Raw genomic sequence first — 17,759 nt, 5'->3', positions numbered from 1 at the left:
AAAGACTCTGCACGCTTTCACACTAGCCGTCTTTCAAATGTGAAAAAGCCACCGTCAGTGTGTCCGCCTATCAATTATTGACTACAAAATCTCGCCTTATTTATGTTTCTATAGGGTTGGTATTCTGTCAAAGAACATGCGCAGTTATATCATAAAGCAAAAGCAAGCTGTCGCGCAAAATCTTAATGCTCTCGCGTTAAAATTCAGAGAAAATTTAAAAGCGAGAATAATGGCGGCTCCATCAAAGAACAGCGCTAGCTCAATGCAGGCAGACCTTTCACGGCAACAGTCTATTATATTTCCGACAACTCCACCCAGTGTCTCAACTTTAAAATACAGACATAAAAATATAGGTGCGGTGGTTCCGAAGAATGCTGTTTCACAGTTTAACATCGAGCAAGAGTTCATTAAATTTTATAACTAAATGACGTTATCAGATCATTAAAGTTTAACAGGACGGAAGTTTCAAATACGAACTTGGACAGATACACCCAAGTTACGCGGACATTTCAATAATATATGTGGCTTGATACCAAACATCAGCGTTTCAAGCTTAGGAAAGAAAGGGTTCCAAGATAATAAACTAGATGACGGCACCAGTACCAAGAAAATCAATTCGTGACAGCCGTAGAGAAAAGAGGGTTCCACCATAATTGATTAGATGGCGCCACGGGTACTGAGAAGTGAACACACAGGAACAGCCGGATGTATGAGGAAACAGGTGTCTGGTATGCTACTAGATGGCGCTACGGGTATCAAAAATGGAATATACTGCTAAATGTCTGCTTCACTTGCTTGAATTTTCAGGGGCAGATTCTTCAGGACGCCTGATGTCCCTGTCGCCAGCCTTTTGAGCATTACTTTGAAGAAACATAGAACAAAGGAAAACAAGCTAGACATAATAAAGCAATTTCGGATCTCTGCTATGCTCGGAGGAAAAGCGAGAAAAGTAGATAAGAATAGCAGATAGGAAGGACGCAAAAATATTTAAAAAATGCGAGGAATACGGCGGGTATTTTACAACCTGCCGCGGATGGGCAAAATCACCATCACAAACCGTCACGTGGTCATCATTGAAGTGCCCGGTGCAAATGTGTTCTTGGATACAACACAACATTCGATTTTCGCAAAGAACCGGGAGTAATTTTTCTGCGTCTCACGTACGCAGAAATTGCGCTGTTATCAGTGGTGTTGCCAGTGCAGAAGCATCACAAGGTGAGCGGTTGACCACAATGACGACAAATTATTAACGGTTTGACAATACTGCACCCAGAGAGAACTGACACGACATATTAAGGCTGCCTACCGTTGAGGAGGCGTGTTCGATAAATCGTCCCTAAGATACTACAATTAAAATTATAATAATTAGATTTGCTCAACCTATATGTCCGATCTTCGCTTTCCTGACGGCTTTGTCCAACTACCTCTGTTAAAGATTGCAGTTGACCAACCTCCTCAATGAGCCAACTTTTTCCTAAGCTTATTTTTCCTGCTGCTAGTTTACACCGCAGTTTCCTTTGACATATAGGTATATCAAAGTTCACATTCCCTGACCATCTGAAAAAAAATATTTTCCCGGCTTCTCGCTCGACGTAAATATACTGGTTAATTTGCACACGCAGTGCTCCTTTCAGTTGATTCATGAAAATAATTCAACAGCATTCGAGGACGTCATTTAATTCCTCCATTGTTCAGAACTTCAGATGTTTGCATGGAAAAAGGAAACACGTGCAGTGCGACTAATCTCTCTGACTAAATGGTGCAACAGCAGTACTCCTATATTTTGGGACTGCTATTGCGGTTCAACCTGTTCTAGATCTCCAGCCTTCTCAAAAAATTAAAAAATTCTCGTGATATTTTGCAAGAATGATATCAGAGGTTCTAATTGAGATAATTTTTTACTTCACGTGTATGATGTTTGCAAAGGTCTTAAAGCTATTCACTTTTACTTATGCGACTCTTCATGCTTAGGTTGAGTCTCGATTTGATCTTCTTAACGACTGCCAAATGACCGTTCGTTAAATTTTAGGAACGAGGCCATAGCGGGCGTAGGAATTAGTGCCGGTGTCGATGATTTTGTTGTTTTGATCTTTTTGTACAGACAGCTTGCTCGGCTTCCAAGAGTACTGATGCAAAGGGAGAGCCGGGCACCTTCTTTCGCATTTTTTGCTTGAACTGGATCTAAAGAAGCCTTGCACAGAAGTTTTTTGTTCATGCCATTTGATGGTGTTTTCTGTTAAAATTATTTAGCGCTATGCGGTTAAACGTTATGAAGAACCTGGACCGCCGCGGTGGCTGAGTGGTTATGGCGCTCGGCTGCTGGTCCGAAAGACGCGGGTTCGATCCCGGCCGCGGCGGTCGAATTCCGATGGAGGCGAAATTCTAGAGGCCCGTGTGCTGTGCGACGTCAGTGCACGTTAAAGAACCCCAGGTGGTCGAAATTTCTGGAGCCCTTCACTACGGCGTCTCCCATAGCCTGAGTCGCTTTGGGACGTTAAACCCCCATAAACTAAACTAAACTATTATGAAGAACCCAAGACCAGACTTCGGATGCATTTTAAAGCAGGCTTCTTGCGGATCATGTTTCAATAGCAAGCATTTCACGGCCTGTCATGATGCCTAGTATGCAGCGAGCAATTTGATGGAGGAATAGTGCAAACAAAGGACGGGACATTTGAAGGCACACACGGCGAGCGCTTTCCAGTGTCTCGTGACTTGTTTGCACTATCCTTCCATCAAAATATACCAATTCAAACATGGTCAACTTTTCGCTCTGCTACAGTGCGCACATTGCAAAACATTCAAAAATAAAGCACAACAATATTTATCAAGACTCAGAGGTAAGCACTCAATTTTTCAGCACAGCGAACAAGAATTAGTACTTTAGTTATTTTTCACACAGCATAAAATGATTCACTAGCAAAACTCAACAGCTGCTGCACATAACTTTGGCGTGCCTATGGAAACGGTGACGGTATACACAAACGCTTTGTAACCCTTGGCAGATATGGGCGGCAAAGCCGGATGTGTTTTCTAACTAGGAGCTGCGACGTCACCCGGAGTCGTATGTCCAGGCAACACATGTTGTGCAGGTGACGCTGTAGAACCAAGCGCCCCCTCTTAAGTATTCGTTGTCAGTAATTAAGGAACGTGGCTCCTAATCGAGTTATGTAGAATTTCTGCCGTTTTTACTGTAAGCTTACCCTTGCAGTAATGTATAAACATGGGGTTTTGAATCGAAATGATGAAATTTGCGATTATTCGTTCTGGACATCCGAAAAGATCTGAATTGCGCTAAAGTAAGGTAGCATTGTGAACGTGTAAAAACAAAAGCATCATTTATGGTACTCACTCTTAGAAACGCTACCACATTGGAAGCGAAGAAAAGCCTTAAAATCCAAGGTGTCGAAGAATAATGTGCTTTGTTGTACTAAGAGAGATATAGGAGCTGAGCTCATGTCGATCTTGACAACTCCCGAAGGAAGCGCCACAAAACAGTCAATATTGTCGCGTTCGACGGCGACAGGTTTCGTGGCACTCATCCCGGTTGACGAAGGCGTTGGAGCCCAATAAACATCGGTGTCGAAGCAGAAATTCCCACTCCACCCTGTGACACTGGAACGCGGTGTCTTTATCCGTCACCGACGGAGCGGCAAAAAAAACGGAAGGCGAAGCTGCGAAGGTTCGCACAACTGTGACACCGGCAGCAGGCATCCCCGCTCCCGACGTGTCCGCGAATCGTTGCACTGCGCGCCCCACACGGCCGCAGTGTCAAAGACGGGTGCCGAGGCCAGCGGGCATCTGCCACCCGCAAAGGACCATGGGACACACTTGCGGCCGTCGTGGAACCACCAGTCACCGCGAGCGTCTTCAGCAGTGCAGGCTACGAACCGCGGCTTCTGAACGCAACGGTGCTCAGGAGCCCACCGGCCCTTGACACAGGCCACCAAGCAGTCCTCGATGGAGGCGAATTGGTTCGGACTGCGGTTGCACAAGTGAGCCCTCTGCACTGTCGCAGATAGGCACGATCCTTCGTCCGGGTCATAGAAGAACTGCGCCGCTCCGTTGACATTGCAGAAGGACTTGTGGACGTTTGGGCAGACTGTGCCATCCTTGTCGTTGCTGCTCTGCATGCGGAGAAGTAAGCTTTGATTATCCGCTCCTAGCGTGGCTCTCTACCATGGTAAGTTACTGGGCAGTGGATGGTACTGAGCACATAAGCAGCGCTAGTGCTGACTGGGGCAGATGCACAGTTTCCTTCCCAAATATATAGGCTACGGAGCTCATGGCCCGAGTGGACATCAAATATTTTTGCGAGGTTCATGTGTTACTTTTGTCATGTGCTTCCCAAAAGTGAAGAAGCACGCATACGGATGGATGAACCTTGAGCCGATCCGTGTGTTTCTTGACTTAGTCTTGTTGACCATCCGGCGGATTATGATTAAGAACATGCCGAACGAACTCGCTCCAAAGGATATATGTTCACGGATATGTTCCGTGTTAAGAATATGATGTGTGTAAACAGGCGAGAACTGTTAATTTTGGCAAGCTTTCCAGGAGTGACGGAGCGGAAAAGCTGTTGAAAGTAATATTACGGTCGGCAGCGGTTACGATCGCATTAGTAATCCGGTTGCTTTGCTGAAAACTCTACGAGTGAACACTAGCGTAAGTGAACATTCTTCAGAGATGAAAGTAGAACTATGTTTTTCTACAATAACTGGCAATTTTTTTCAGATTACCTCTTCCTATCTCTCCGCACTACCGTCAGGATATGAGAGGAATATTGCTGCTGCAGCCTAATGTTCCAGCGCAAAAAACCTTATTTCTCCCTTCTTCGTCGCTGCATACGCTTCGCCATTAATACTGCGTTAAGTCTAAAAACACTTTTAATAGGCTGGGGTCATATCGCGTGAACACTGTGAGCCCGAAATGGGGAAGGACTTTTCCAAACTTGTTTCAACAGCCGATGGTTCATTGATATAGAGGATAAAGAACAGGCATAGATAGGTACTTGCGGAGCGAAAGACATATTCTCTCCAAAGCCGGTGGTGTGCGGAAATGCCGAAAAACTTTACTAGCCGAACTGAAACACTGGTCTGCCTCGAGACTGAAGTCAATATATTTTAGGCTTAGATTGCAAAAATGCGTTATGATTTTTATTTCAGCCTAGCGTAGACTTCAGATACGTTACAGTCTTTGATACGCATGTTATTGCTTTGAAACTTGCTCTAGGTCGAGTTAAAATCAGTGGTTTGAATCAGGCTTGTTAGGCAAAATATACCGCCCTCTGTGGAAGACAAACGGGTACACATGGCACTGTCACGGCCTTACGGCGCGCAAGTCTAGAAGCCACGGAGGAAGACTTGACTTGCTCCGTGCTAGAAGTTGAGCTCGAGAAAATTGCTAAAAATGAAACAATATTATACCGCAGAACAATGCTAATCGTGTCCTATGCAGTAAAAGACGTTTTTTAGGACCTTTGTATTACACTTTGGCACATATATGTCAAAACTCTGCTGAGACCAGAAGAAACTAGCCCCATGTCACTATGCAGACAGTACTGCCGAAAAAGATAAAATGAAGAATTCAGTTTGAGGCTCTCCTAGACACTGCGTTACATGTCCATTAAAAACTGAAAAAAATCTACCGAAATCTAACGAACAGCGGACCTAACGTGGACAGAAGAATTAAGAGAATAGAAGGAATAAACTACCTTCTGCAGTGTGACAAAAAAAGTTACTGGTAAACGTTCCTGGCAGCCCAAAATGAGGCTTAAGCTACTTTTGTGAAATATTTTCTATCTTCAGGAGGAGTTTTCAGACTACCTTAGGCAAAAAATAAAATTGGCGGGATTCGTTTCAGTTTGTGTATCAACGGGCAAAAACCCGTTTTAACTCAACTGCAGTGTCACGTGCGATGAAAACTCGCAATTTTCCCAACTCCGTCGCTTATTCCACTCCCCAAAAAGGTCTCTCACTACATTACGGTGCAATTAAACCTTTCTAGTTGTTTGTAACACACCTCGCCGTCCATGTTGATGGAGTTTGTATACATGCATGCTACCTCTGATTTTTGTGATACGTTTTGTGCTTATGTTTAAAGTTGACGAAGGAAATTATTTCTTTTTGAACAAGCATTATGGTTCGAGCGGTTCTTTTTAGTACGCGTCGTTTATAATTAGTCTTACATGTTTAATGCAACCTTCAAGCCATAGTTGTTTTTTTGTGGTTGTAAAGCTAATTTCTAAATGCTTTACTAGGCGCCAGTCAGTTGCTAAGATACAAAAAATCAATTAACTCTTCCAGGAGGGGACGAGAAACAGCATTTAATAAAACATCGAGATGGGTCGTTGGGATTTTTTTCGCCATCTAACTAGACATATTCATTATATTTGTGGCCACGGGTGTTTAGAAAATACTTGGTTTGGTGTAGTAGAACTAAAGCTAATAATGGCTTGCATTACACACAATATTAAAATGTACGGAAAATGAAATCTGCGCGACCCACAACCGTCTGGACGTTTCCTAATCATTCTCCGCAGAGGGTAGCTGTACGTGACGGAACTAAGGACTCATAATTCTTGAGGGCGGGCAATCGATTTACGTGTTCAAAACAGGAAATGAAAGCCATGATAAACATAGTTGTGCGTTAGTTTTTGAAGGTGGTAATCTACCTTAACCTTCGATGCTTCATCATGAACTAATCACGCGCGCAACCTGTACAAATTTATTATTGCGTAAATAGTTTTTGTGTATACTACCTCTCCACCCTATTTTCTCTGCCTGTCCCCTCACCTCTCTCATTTCATTTGTCCATTCTGCCAGCTATCCTTTATTTCCGCTGTCCAAGCTTAGGTGCTTCAGTATCGGTGGCAGATGGCGGGGTTAGCGAAAACCTTTTCCTTTATTTTTATTATTATTTTAATCAACTCCTACTACTACTTGACCATCGGGTGTATCCTACCAGTCAGCACCACTCGCGTGCGCTTATCTTCGTTTAGTTGCAATACGCACGGGGGAATCACTGACGTTAGTAGTAGGGACGGGTGGATCCTTCATGCCTTTCTTGTCTGAAGCCGTTTCGTTCGCGCCTGGTGACCGATCAGGCGCTGTGGTTTGCTCGGGCACCCGTGTCGGCGTCGGCTTCTCAAAGGTCATGTTCCCAAGACTGGTCTTGCTGGTAGTGCGGGTCGTATGGCCTCCGCTGCTCTCAGTTGTTGGTGAACGCGTTTCCGTTGGCGGTTGGGTGGTGGTATGCGTCTCGGGTGAACTGGGTGCATCTTTCATCTTCAAGGAGCCCTAGAAATAAATAACTTTAATATTAGCCATACGTTTTTAGGAAAAGTCTATTGATACCTAATGTAGTCGCAGTTGCTCCTGCTATGAGTAGATTGCTGTATTCAAGGCTTCATGACTGCAGTGCTCGTAAGGCCGACAACCAACACCGATCAAATCATCTCGCCTATACTACAAGTGTAAAAAGATTAATCTTCCTCTTAAATAGAAATATATCTAGAGAGCGCCATAAATCAGAGGAGTTAAAAAAAATAGTGCTCTCGATCAGCCCAAGTTACCTACAAACCCAGTGGGTGAGCATTCGCCAGTAGGTGAGTATTCGCCTAAAAACCCAAAGAGAACAAAGTTAAGTCTAGCGTGACCTATACGTCATGCTGCAAGCTCACTCCCTAACAAGGGTGACTAAAATCATTTAAGTTCTGTTTGCCGCAAGCCATCATGCAGCACACTATCTCCACGACCACGGCGTTCCGAATAAATGAATACCTGTCCAAGACTTTTGAATAGTGCAGCCGAGTCACCTGGTGAGGCGCAGGTGCATCCGTAGGTGGCGGGCCCAGCGTCAGGTCGAAGATGCGCGGGTCAGGCTTGCGCAACTTGTTGACTTGGTTCCCACCAACCGAGAGTGTGTCTTCTGTCATATCTGCTGTGCGCGCGTACATGTGAATGCCGACCACGATCACCGCCGAGGTGAGCAGGATCGCCAGACTGGTGAGCATGCGCACAATAACACGGGGAACCTGCGCATTGCAAAAAAGGGCACAATGTCGTTAAGAAAGGGGGGGAGAGCTACTTAGTCCATTGTGTTCAGGCCTCCGGTTTCAGTGCGGGAGCATGAATAGTGGCCATTCCGGGCATTAAGACATAGTGTGTTCGTACGTTTGTCTGAAGCCTGCTTTGTGGCAGGCTGCCCAACCGATTGTAAGGAACCATCCCAGGTGTGTATATATACATACACACACACATACACACACACATATATATATATATATATAATATAAACACCAAGTGTCCTAGCTGAATCTAACCAAGCTGAATGTAACCAACCACGGAATGTTCCAGCGGCGTGAAATCCAGTGTGGTTTGTTTACAGTCGCGTGACATAGCAGTACATTTTTCGTTATTCATAGATAATAATTATGTCTAATTAGCTAACTTTTCAACTTTTGACTTAAAATCAGCTGACGCAAACGTTCGTGCAAAGTTACCGTTTACGTAAAGTAGTTTTTTACCTGCCTTAAACCATAACTCGCACAATAGACAACACCACGCGACAACGGTGGAACTTGAACCTCGCAAGATATGTGTTAGAGAACGAAATCCTTTTTTCTTCTGAAGAGAGCCCCCCGATGAGCCTTTCTGTGCACATTGGGGCGGAGATGTGAGCCAACAGCTGTTTACGCGATGGCTTCCTTTTAAAGCCAGTAAATGAAGCTACGTCAATCGTACCTTGGTGGAAACAACGCTGCTAGCTGTTTTTCGAGATGATCTGCAACTTTTCCATTGACACTTCTTTCCTCAATAACTATAAAATCGGCTATCTAGACCCATCTAATTGACTTTAAAGATCGAAAAAAGGATACTTCTGACTAGGCCATGCGACACTGAACAACCCTCAGTTGGTTTCACTGGTGGTTTCACTAGGCTAGAACACTCGTCTTTTATTTAAAGCTTGGTGTCATTTAGCTGCGACACCTGGCGTATATACTACGGACTTAATGGGATTAGCCAATGGAACTAATCAGCGAGGCCATGTGACGCCAAAATATTGTGACGTCATCCATACGTATGATGACGTCATGCCTACAGCCAATCAAAGTACAGCAACAAAAAGTACACATCGTCTAGTGATAGCATCGGAGATCGAAGAGTGGCGATCGGATGTTAACGGAGAGGGAAAGTAGGTGTTGAAAGGCTGAGCCACCGACATAGCGGCAAACGCTAATGCTTCCGCATTTCTACAATGCAGTCTCTGCAGTCTTTGGCGCTCGGCTGCTGACCCGAAAGGCGTGGGTTTCGATCCCGACCGCAGCGGTCGAATTTCGATGGAAGCGAAATTCTAGAGGCCCGTTTACTGTGCGATGTCAGTGCACGTTAAAGAACCCCAAGTGGTCGAAATTTCCGGAGCCCTTCACTACGGCGTCTCATAGCCCGAGTCGCTCTGGGAGGTTAGACCAATATAAACCTAAACCAAACCATCTCGCCATTTCTTCACACAGAGACAGGCTGGCGCCAACTATGAACTGCAACTCAGTAACTATCAACTATAATCAGTTAGTAGCTGACGCCAGTCTTGTCTCTTCACGTTCTCATTTGTGCAAGAGCTAGCAGCACGACCAGTCTAAAGCCGCTGCAGAAGAAATCAGGAAAATTGAGTGTATAGATGGTTTATGGTGGTTTAACGTCCCAAAGCATCCAATGCTATGAGGAACGCCGTAGTGAAGGGCTCTGGAAATTTCGACCCCCTGGGGTTCTTTAACGTGCACTGGGATGTATTACGCACAACTGTCTCTATGGCTTTGTAGGCACTTCGCTCATTCTACGGAAGTTGAAACCCATTAGATTCTTTCAATTAACACGAAGGGACGCGAAAATGGTTCATATCCTTTTAGTACGTTTTGTTTTAAGCGCAGGATAAAAAAAACACGATAAACGTCGCCCAATCTCTACAGTGCGCATGCATGCCGAAACTTGCGCCTCTGAAGCAGTCTTGGTATCACTTCATCGAGCCGCGCCGGGGGCAGAAGGAAAACAAACAAACAAAAAAGTCTGGCCGCAAGAAAAGCGACGACGCGCCGTCTGCCCATGGAAGTGGCGCCACAGTTCTATCGCTGATAAGTGAGTCAGCGCCGACCGCCATTGAAAAGGCCTGCAGTCGACAGTAGTGGGCATGCGCAAGTGGCTGATTCGCGGTTAAAAATGCCACCGACGAAGACCGCCGGTCATTCTTCGTGTTTGCTAGGAGCGAGAGCTTATTTTCGCCGTAAAAGCGGAAGTGGTACTGGACCTGCCTCTGTGCGCGTTTCCAATGGGTTGCTGTGATTTTGACCGTCTACCGGAGACGCATGGATGCCGTTGCACTCACGGACTACCGACGACTGCCGAGGAATACGCCTCTCCGAGCCAGGCCGTCGGCATCGAAGGTGAGTGCGAGGCAAGGCCTCGCGGCGAGGGCGACATGTTTCCGTGAAACCTTTTAGTCAAAATTTAAGCTTCACTCGCACTGTTCCCGCGAGCATTGAATAATAACCAGCAAACAACACGCAGCATGTAGAGGAGAGGTTTCATGGGCTGTCGCCATCGGGTTTCTGGTTCGTGACGCAAGCGAGGCGAGCTAGGATTCGCGCCGCGCATTCAGCTCTAGGTTTAGCTCACACTAGTCAGGTCAGCTTCAGGTATTGAGCCAGCGACGAAACTTCGTATGCAGGGTGTTTCACCTAAGACTTTGCGCAGTTTTTGAAAGTGGGCAGTTTGAGTTAGAAGAGCGCCTTTTCCGGCATACCTTTGCCGGCGGCGTGGTGCGTTGGAGTACAGCTAAGGCGTGGTAACTAGCACGCTGGTTAAGTAATACTGAATAGTTTAATAACCGCCTTTTTCTTTTGGGTTCCTTGATAGTTGAGGGACGTGTAGCCTACCGCAAGTTTTATCCATTTCAGTTTTTGGAATTTTGGGGGCGTGGTTGCCCTCGGCCCTGTGGCCCAACTAATATTGGCTACATCACACAAAAGTACGTGCGCGAGAGGCCTACGGGCTTAGCAACCTTTGCACGTAACTCGTGGAAATAGCCAAAATTTGTTAGGCCACAGCGCCGAGGGTGGCTGCGTTTTCGAAATTCTGGAGTGTTCTGGATGTTGCTTACGGTGGGCTGCACGTCTCTAAGATATTGGGGGATTTAACAGTGATAGTTAGAAGGTTGACTATTCAGTGCTGCTTAACTGGCACTCTAGTTATCCCGCTTTGGCTGTATTATGATGCACTACGCCGCTGGTGCACTACGCACTATGCCGAAAGGGTCGCCCTTCTACCTCAAAAAGCCTATTTTTGGGAATTGCGTGCGGTCTTGGGTGAACACACCCGGTATGGAGAGCTTTGCTCGCTGCCTCAACGGGGTTTATATATGCGAGCTCGCTATCGTTTGTGTCACGAAACAAAAGCTCGTTCCGAACGCCGTTGCGACCAAGCCACTATGTCGTGCAGCCGAACTCCCGGGCGCGCATATTCTTTTGAGACATGTGGCTTGTGGCCGTACACGGTGCTCGGAAATTCTCGCCAGCCTCGTCGAGCAACTCCGAAGAACGGACGCTGCCTACGGTATGCGGCACATCGTGTTTCCGCTGCAGCCAAGGTCTGTTCGGTTTTCTTAATTGTTTCAGCCCCGCGGCGCAACGGCTTCAGTCGCGCTCACTTAGCCCACCACGGTGAGTACATGGAAGTGCGATATGCTTGCGTGTATGTCATTCCTTGTTCTTTTTTTCTTTGCAGATGTGCTCATTCCAGCATTCCCGCACTTAATCCAACGGCACTGGTGCATTCGGCCCGCAGTGTCATCTGGACTGATATGGTAGTTACGGGTCGTGCAAGGTTCCTTTCGTGCACCCTCTGCCTCCTGTCACAAACGTTGTACTGTCGGCTGCTTTGACTGCACTGCATCGCAGCGTCCTTTCCCGCGTTTTCGGTAAGCAGGACCACGACTTATCGAAACGAAACTGGCATGGCTGCAGATGAAAGCAGTGCCCCCCAAGGCTGCTTAATACCATGGCGCCGCTGAAGACGGTCCAGGATGTAGTTCAGTTGAAGATCTCGTGGAATAAGCCACGTTCGTTCCCGACAGTGCAGCTAGTGTACAGTGCGACCCTTTGATGACTTCGGAATGCTGACGACATCCATGGCTACATGAAGAGGGCTTGATCGCTCTGGTTGGTGCATGGTGATGGAAATGGTTGCACAGTGCTAGCAGACGGGATGGAAGAGAACACAGAATATGTCTGTTATTCTCTTGCGTCTCGTCTGTTCGCTCTGCTCGGTCGTTTCCATCTATGGTTGCATTTCGCAAAGGTTCCCTTTTTGTTCTTTGCAGACATGCCGGCTTAGGGTCTCACTTACACAAAGACACCACGGAGCCGCCTCAGCAACTGCGAGCTCAGAACTCTGGTCTCGGTCCGGCATCCATGTACCGCGCAAGATACTCCCTTCTTGGCTCGCGTTGCTGCTGCCTCCCGCCACAAACGCTGTACTGTCGGCTGTTTTGACTGCACTGCATCGCAGCGTCGTTTTCTGCGTTTTCGGTAAGCGAGACCGCGACTTATCGAAACGTGAAAACTGGCATGGCTGCAGATGAAAGCAGTACCCCCTAAGGCTGCTCAATACCATGGCGCCGCTGAAGGTCTAAGATGTAGTTCAGTCGAAGCTCGCGTGGAATAAGCCACGTTCGTTCCCGGCAGTGCAGCCAGTGTACAGTGTGACCCTCGGACGACTTTGAAACACTCACGGCATCCATGGTTGCAAGAAGAGGCTTGATCGGTCTGGTTGGTGCATGTTGATGGAAACGTCCGAACAGCGCTCACAGACCGGATGGAAGAGAACACAGAGCGTGTTCTCTTCCATCCCGTCTGTTCACGTTGTTCAGGCGTTTCCTTCTATGGCTTCATTTGGCGAAGGTTTCTTTTATCTTTCCAGATATCGTGGCTCAGAGTCTTCCTTGGATGAGGAGAGCACGGAGCCGACTCTGGAAGTCCGAGCTCGGATCTGTGGCCCCGGTCCGGCGCCTATGCACGACGCAAGGCAGTCCCTTCCTCCCCCCCCGTCTTTTTAGCTCTCTTGATACCAGGAGTAGGGTGGTAAGTGCAAATGAATCGAAGCCGGCGTGGCATGCCACACTTTTGCTCCCGACAGTACGGAAAGTGTGCAGCGTGTCCGTAGGAAGCCTGTGTAGCATACGCCCGACATCCATGTTTTCCACTTGTCGTTGCAGATACGCCAACTTAAGTTCTCTGAGCCGCGTCGGAAAGTACGAGCTCTGATGTCTGGCCCTGTTCGGTATCCATGCAACACGCAGGATGTTCAATTCCTGCCTCACGTATGCCTCCTTTCCACAGAAGAGCTGTATCTACTCAAGTCTGCTATGAATCTACTACAGTTAGTGCTTGGTCTGTTCGCCGCTCGTTCAATATAAATTGTTATTTTCGGGCTTGTCTCCGTCCTACTTATTCGTATTGCTACCAGTCACCCATGTTAGGCTTATTTCATCAAATTCAGCAGCATATGGTGTCCTTGTGTATGGCCACACACTACAGGGTTTATCTCCACTTCGCCACATTCGCACAAGTCGTGCATGTATTGCACCTACACTGGAGTCAGTCGGATATCACACAGCAAGCATTCCTTTTGTGTTGGTAATACTCTTGATATCCGCAAATACTTTCCTTCAAGCAAACGTCTCGGCAACATCATTACGAGCTATAGGCGTTTCCATTCACTTCATAAGTTTCGCCTTTCATCGTTGATTGCACCAATCTGGTCGAATGTCCAGTTGTTTGGCGTTACTTTACAAACCACACAACAATTTGATGAAAATCGCTCATTCCCAATTACTACAAACTGTATTATTCGTGCCTGTGCAGTTCAAAAGCACACCTTCTCATCGGTGCAGTCATTCCCGATCACCTGTATATGCTAATTAACACCTTTTGCATACTTTCAAGGGGGCCCCTTCACCAGGCAAGGTGGACGTCAGTCCGGCTCTTTTGCGGTGTGCAAGGCTGCTTTCTTCTTTACAATACTTTCGATTCTTTTTGTGTACTTCGGTTTTTTTCCCTGCCTTCGTTTGCTTTGTTTTTGACTTGCCTCTTTGTATCTGAGCCTTTCCGTTTTTCTATTTGGGTATATAGAGATGCTCTGTGTGCGTCACTGTGTCTTGAGTCAGTACGGACGTTTGGTTGATATAAAGGGAAAACATGAAAACTTGTGGAACGTGCTCAGAAGAGAAAGGCGAAGCATGGGTTCTAAAAAAAAAGAAATCTGGCATGCCTCAACGATGTGGCCCATGAATGACCTCCTTGAAGACATGTGCAGAATAACATTCCTATCACCGGTTGTGCATCACGGCTGCACATGGGCTTCACCTCCTTCCCGGGGCCTACCAGCCGGGTGTGGACACCGACGGTCTCTACGCTGCTGCTTCCAGTCAATCCAAAGCGAGTGCCTAGTCGGCGCCTCTTGGACATCGACGCGATGGCCTGCTGACCCGGATCGTCATCGCCGCTGCGACGACTCCTGTGTGCCAGCTCCGAGCTACTGCCGACGTGGTGCAAAGAGCTGCCGCCTTCACCTGTCCCTGTTCGCGGCCATCGACTGCGGGAGGCGGCGCATCGATGCCCTGAGAGTCCAAGTAAGCAAACTGCTCGCAAACCTTGGTTGTCTGTTAGGCCAAGTCAGTTAGCTATTGATAGGACTCTCCCTCTGTTTTGTTTGCATTGTATGTATGAGCGGTATTTACGAGTTCTGCGTCGTATGAAATGTGTCGTTTGCAACCGCCTTGCTTTACTGTTCTACATGTATTATTCATTTTTCTTTTGCAGATAGCTGCCGTGTCTTCGTCACCTCGAGGCTCTCCCCTCTTTGAACCCAGCACTTCAGTATCGGAGCCTCAACTCTCCCGTTGTTTGAGTACGCTTTCTCAATAAGCATTTCTTACTTTCGTTATGACCTCCTTATAGTTACGTTTTATTGCAAAGCTCATTGCAAATTCTTTTACTTGCATTGGTTTCTTTTCATTTACTCAGCGATAGCTGTTTGCGTGTTGTCCTGTGATGCACGCACTCCCTTGCACCCATGTGCTCTACACACAACTTGCATAGCCGCCATACTAAACCTGAGGCGCAAAATCCTCTTATGCACCATAAAACCCCGGTCCAACTAAACACCCTTAATCCCGACACCCGCACCCGTTGACCACTTACTGTACCCGGCTACTCCTACATACTTCACGCCGGATTACTACACCCGCTTATGTCCCTAGACATATGTTATGGATGGATGAGCGATCGTGCGTGACTCGTGCCTACCGTACCCCACATCCCTACCCTTTGCCACAGGGTAAGCGTCCGGTCACTCGTTGCCGGCCGCACACGCAAAATATCCACGATATTCGTCTTACACCTAAAGGGCAAATGTCAGAGAATTTAATTATTTGGTGCAGAACAAATTTGTTAGGCCAATAGTAATATTCGTTGGATGCTGTTGGCATGCGCGCGCAACTTGCTTGTTTGTGCCGTTTTGTTTACGTTGCCTTTTGTTTCTGCAGGTAGGCCGGCTCTTACTTTCCCGTTCAACACAAGCCAACTGGACGTGCTATTTTGTGAATCGGGACTGGCACAAAATACTTAATTTTGCTGGGTGGCTGAGCAGTTCGGTGCATGCAACTCTGCTGGCCAAATATTTGGAATTTCGCTACGTTCCTCGCTGCATAATAATGAAGATAATTTTTACTTGAACATAAAATGAAGTGCCCATAAGGCGATGCGCGATGCGGAAGAGGAAAAGAAAAACGCGCGCGAAATGCGCCTACCAGCTGTTCTAGTTTGGTTAATCACTATGATTGAGATAAATGGTTGATATATTTATTTTAATGCCTATCACAGCGCACGCGCATCCCAAAAACAATGTATGTGCAGCACCATCGCTCACATGCAAATACTCACTCGTGTGCAAGAAACATTTCGACTACTTTTATTCTTAGAAATTTTTTACATGTCACACGTCGGAACAATGACGCGATTATTGATCTTGTCTCACACGCGTCTGCATAACGCAACTATTGATGTCAGTCTCCAAATTAATTTTTTGTATTACCTGACTGGCGGAGGGCTTTACTGACAAAAAAAAAGATGAAAAGGAGTTTCGTTAGCTCGTCTCAACACTTCCAACAAAAGCATTCCTAACAGGAATGAGTGTATGAACGCAGTTTTTCGCGAACTGGAAGATTTGACTACAATAGTTTCTCATCTACAGGCTTGTATTTTTTTCTATTTACTTTTTTGGTATCGTCAACTGATCGATGTGAGTGAATGAAAACCTTTCAAAGAATTTGCTGCACATTGAACGGATGGACCATTACTTTCAATATTTCCATTATAGTACCTTACAATTTACCAATATTAATTTTTCCCCCAATAATGTAAAACACGTCTAGGAAATATCTAGCATTCCACTGACAGCTCTTGGCCATTTGAGTTAGAGAAATATTCTGGCTAATATTCCTGTTTCGTTTTTTATGGCAGCCCTCAACCGAACAATAAGTTTCTCCACTCTTTGAAAGTCGCGGAATTCCAGCCATGACTCACAACGAGCGGCAACCCATCTTTTGTGCATTTGCGAGCAGGACGGCACGTGCTCACAATGAGAGAAAGAGCGCCAGCGGTGCGAAAAGTACGCGTACCAGTCGAGACGTTGCTCACTCAATGCGCTCCTCTGGCGACGTGCCCGGACAGAAGTTCGGAAGTGACCGCCAGGGGGAGAGGCGCTACGCGTGCTTCGCCCGCTTTCTGTATCACCGAAATCACGTGACGACCATGATGCTCTGCAGCGCGAGCGAACATCGGGGTTGTTAAGTGGAAGCCCACGGGGCCGATGCCCCCCCCCCCGCACCTGTTACCAGGAGCGATCATGCCCGGGGAAGGGGGGGGGAATCGAGGAATGTACGTCGAGGCGTGACGCCCCCTTAGGGTGAGAGCTGCGCATTCCACTGGGCTCGCGACAGCCCACGGGGAGTCGAGGAATGTACGTCGAGGCGTGACGCCCGCTTAGGGTGAGAGATGCGCATTCCACTGGGCTCGCGACAGCCCACGGGGCCAATGCCCCCCCTCCCCCCCCCCCCTCCCGCACCTGTTACCAGGAGCGATCATGCCCGGGGCGGGCCCTGGGCTCCGCCCACTAGTACATACGATGCATTTGCTTTGCTATTGGTCCAAATTGGGCGAGAGCTAGATTACTCAAGCTCCGCCCAATTATCGAAGGGCTTAAAACCTGCGGGAAACGACGACTTGGGACGAGCGCGCCGAGTCTCAAGCTCGGCCGTTTTTAACAGCCTTTTTTAAACAGCCTTTTTTTAAACTGCCTTTTACTCACCTGCCTTTTTATGTCAGTGCCGTCTTTAATAAATAAGTTTTGCTTTGAGAAGTTGGAACTGCTGCCCCAACCGGCAACGTATCGCCGGACGAAGACCTGAAGTACTCTTCGTACTGCTAAAAGACGTCCCCATCCGAAGGAGAGCAGGGAAGTTTAACTGGGGTGGTGCAATGTCCTTTAGGAGATAGTCCGTGTACACATACACGCGAAGAAAAAACACCGTTTATAGCCAGTGACACGGCTCATAACTATATTGTTTAGATTTCTTCAGCCTTGCCAGAAACTGAACGTAGAGAGAGGAGTACCTAGTCCGCTTACGCCAAAGCAGCACCACAGTGC

At 47.1% G+C, this 17,759-nt stretch overlaps 1 long non-coding RNA gene across 1 annotated transcript; it reads left to right on the top strand.

Annotated features, from left to right (window-relative positions):
* The first annotated feature begins 14,504 nt into the window (after positions 1-14,504).
* LOC144106448 (uncharacterized) lies at positions 14,505-15,738 on the top strand. Its single transcript, XR_013308998.1, has 3 exons — positions 14,505-14,682; positions 14,873-14,960; positions 15,598-15,738. It is a non-coding gene; the product is annotated as an uncharacterized LOC144106448 (long non-coding RNA).
* Positions 15,739-17,759: the final 2,021 nt, after the last annotated feature.

This window comes from Amblyomma americanum, chromosome 1 (assembly GCF_052857255.1).
Source record: "Amblyomma americanum isolate KBUSLIRL-KWMA chromosome 1, ASM5285725v1, whole genome shotgun sequence".
NCBI lineage: Eukaryota > Metazoa > Arthropoda > Arachnida > Ixodida > Ixodidae > Amblyomma > Amblyomma americanum.
This window is presented reverse-complemented; position numbering and strand designations above follow the sequence as displayed.